Source organism: Delphinapterus leucas, chromosome 9, assembly GCF_059928025.1.
Source record: "Delphinapterus leucas isolate spDelLeu-1000000601 "Yukka" chromosome 9, BTC_Dleu_Yukka2, whole genome shotgun sequence".
Lineage (NCBI taxonomy): Eukaryota > Metazoa > Chordata > Mammalia > Artiodactyla > Monodontidae > Delphinapterus > Delphinapterus leucas.
Genome location: NC_143137.1, coordinates 102225274 through 102228503, shown reverse-complemented (window position 1 = coordinate 102228503; position 3230 = coordinate 102225274). Strand labels below are relative to the sequence as shown.

General features: G+C 40.6%; 1 pseudogene; it reads left to right on the top strand.

Annotated features, from left to right (window-relative positions):
- The first annotated feature begins 475 nt into the window (after nt 1–475).
- LOC149748472 (TIM double twin CX3C motif protein pseudogene) lies at nt 476–2165 on the top strand (annotated as a pseudogene).
- Nucleotides 2166–3230: the final 1065 nt, after the last annotated feature.

The following is a 3230-nucleotide window of genomic DNA, read 5'->3' as shown; positions in this document are numbered from 1 at the left end:
GATAAAAGATAAAACTGTAGATTTTATGTGGTTATTATAAATATTATATACATACTCATACACATGTATACACATGTTTATTGTAACTTAAATACCCAACTACCAAATAAATATAACAAAGATCTTAGATAAATAGATAGATAGTATAATATCTATTTCTATAAATATATGTGTGTATGTCAGCATGGCAGAATATACTTTCTTTGCTGCCTATCAACAAATCAATTAGAAAGATATGACTTTTGAAGAATTCTTTTTAAAGTCAACCTAAGTGTCTACAATTGTATTAAGTGATACAATTGTAAATTGAATAAAAGAGCCTTCTAAAATTTGGTTACATATTATATTTGTTACATATTACCATTTTCTGTTGGAAAAAGATAAACTATGTGGTGACAGAAGCCCCATATATTTTCAGCTTTAGAAAAAAGGGGGGGCTCGTGCCCAGGAGTCCATGTGGGCGCCGGCACGGCACGGAGCAGCGCCGTGTCGCCATGGCGGAGCTGCAGCAGCTCTGGGTGCAGGAGGTGGTGGACTCTATGGTGAAGAGTCTGGAGAGAGAGAACATCCGGAAGATGCAAGGCCTCATGTTCCGGTGCAGCGCTGGCTGTTGTGAGGACAGCCAGGCATCCAGCACCAAGTGCACCAGTGCGTTGAGCGCTGCCATGCACCTCTGGCTCAAGCCCAGGCCCTGGTGACCAGCGAGTTGGAGAAGTTCCAGGACCGCCTGGCCCGGTGCACTATGCATTGCAACGACAAAGCCAAAGATTCAATTGATGCGGGGGGTAAAGAACTTCAGGTGAAACGGCAGCTGGAGATTTGCATGACCACGTGTGTGGATGACCACATGAACCTCATCCCAACCATGACCAAGAAGATGAAGGAGTCTCTCTCATCCATTGGGAAATAGATGTCTGCGATTGGCCACCGGGGCTGAAGGCAGGAGTCTATTTAAAAAGAGAAATGGGGATTTGGGTTTTCTAAGGAAAGTTTATGAATGAGGAAATTAAGGATGGCAGCAAGTTTAAGGCCTATATCACTTGCCTCTGGGCACTGGTTCCTTTGTGTTTGAAACCTAGAAAGTGAAAAAACCTGGTGCTAAAATTGGGGTCAGAGATAGCACAGGAGAGTTTTTGTGATCCTGAATTTCATGTGGCAAGTGCTTATCCTGGCAACAGGGAGTCTCCCTTGTACCAAACCAGAGCCCTCCAAGGTACCAGATTCTCTTAGTACACAGATACCAACAGGCTGGCAGGTTCATCTGACCTGCTTATGAGCTGGTGGAGTGTGAGGAGAGGTGTTTCTGTTTGTTGCCAACCTCCTGTTTACCAGAAGGATCACTACAACGTTTCCCACAAACTGGAAATAAAACAAAATCCATGAGGTCATTAATTTAGAAGGGGAAAGGGGATTTCTGGGGATTTGTTTTGCATGGTTTTCTTTTATATAAAAGGGCATGAAGCTACTTTAAGATGTAGAGTTGGGAGAGGTAGTTTCGATAAAAACTTTGAAAGGGTCCTTGCGGATATTCATTTCTGGCCGTCAGGACGTGGATGCGCATTTCTTAAAATTCTCACACATGACATCTCTCAGCCTGGAGACCCTGCAAAAATATAAGAAGCGCTATCACACTGGTAGGGGAAGCAAACCTTCCCTCTGACTGGCAGCCATGATGAGCCCTGAGGCTGTCAGCAGCAGAGTCAGCCGAGTGACAAGACAATCTTGCAGTGACACTCACCCTTGAAGGGAAAGGGGATTTTGACTGTGCTGTATGCTAGTATTCAAGAATGAACAGTGAAAGAGGAATTGTTAGCTGCTTGATTAAGAGAGTTATGAAGTACTGGCTTTGGAAAAATCTGGTTTTCATAAAACAAAATAGAATGAAAGCCTAAACCCAGTATTGCTTACTTTGCCCCCTGTGATAACAGAGCTCTGTTGAAACAATCGCTTGGCAACACGAAGGTCAAAGGAGAAAAAGTAAGCAACTCAGGGGCCAGCTGTGACTCCTTTAGAGCAAAAAGCGGGACAGCCCTCCGTTACCAAATACTACTTTTGTGACATGCATTGTTCTTGCCCCAGTTCTGGCAACTTATCGTTTTATTAAGGACCTTGTGTTTTTACCAGCTTATTACTTGAAATGATAATATAGCCTGTCTGCTTGCTGTTTCAAGACTGTGATATATTTTCCTAGTGGTTTAGTTTTAAAAATACATGACTTAATTTAAAAAAAAAAAAAAGAAAAAAGGGGACATTGAAAACAAACTGCAAAGAGAAAGACAACAATTAGCTTCAAAAAAAAAATGCAGGGAGGAACTGAACAAAGTAACAACAAAGCAGGTGATATACAAGAATTACTTTGGAATGCTTCAACCATAAGGAAGAATCTTCTGAAGAAATGTCAACCTTTAATTCAACAAATTGCATTCTATAGCCAATTAGAATGAAGTTAAAAGGATCTATGATTTTGCAAAAATTGAGGAAACCTTCAAAAGCAAGACAAATTGATAAGGTATTTGATGAATTTTGTTGTGTAATAACGTTTATGAAGATAGAGTCTCTGAAAAAGACAAATTGAAAACATCCTAAAAGCATTTGGGCTGAAATATTTACACATTTCGATAAGAAAAGCATTTGAATTGCAAATCTTCTCAGTTTGGCAGATTTTTTTCCCTGTTTCACCAGTTGTCTCAGCATCTGTAGAAAGAGCACTGTTTTTTCCTGTGGTCTATGGAGAAGAGTCAATGAAACTGTCAAAATCTTCAGATTTATTTACCATAAATTGTAACTCTGAAGAGGACTGCTGGTACTTTTCTGAAAACAGGTTAAAAATATTGGAACATATTTTAAACATTACAAGCGTCAGGAAAATATCTATGAGCTAGTGTTAGAGACACATTTAGCCAAGGAGCCAAACATCAGGTGTGTTCACTGAACAAGTTGTGAAAGTTCAACTGTGCCACCAAAGACAAGTCAAACAATGGTGTAGGTGAAAAGTATAAAACGTGTTAAGTGTATACGTTCGATAGTAAATGTAGATACTCAGTAAGCATCAATCCATGAGACACACTGACAGGTTTAGATAAGAGTGTGGAGCAGGGGAATGGTAGTAAAACCAAGAGGAGCCATGTCCATGGGACACTGGATGTTTATGAGGCCTTTGGTGTCCTCGAGAGCTTAAGTAGTTCACTCATTGGTGACACCTCTCGGCCAGTGTTTTCTATCCAAGAAAC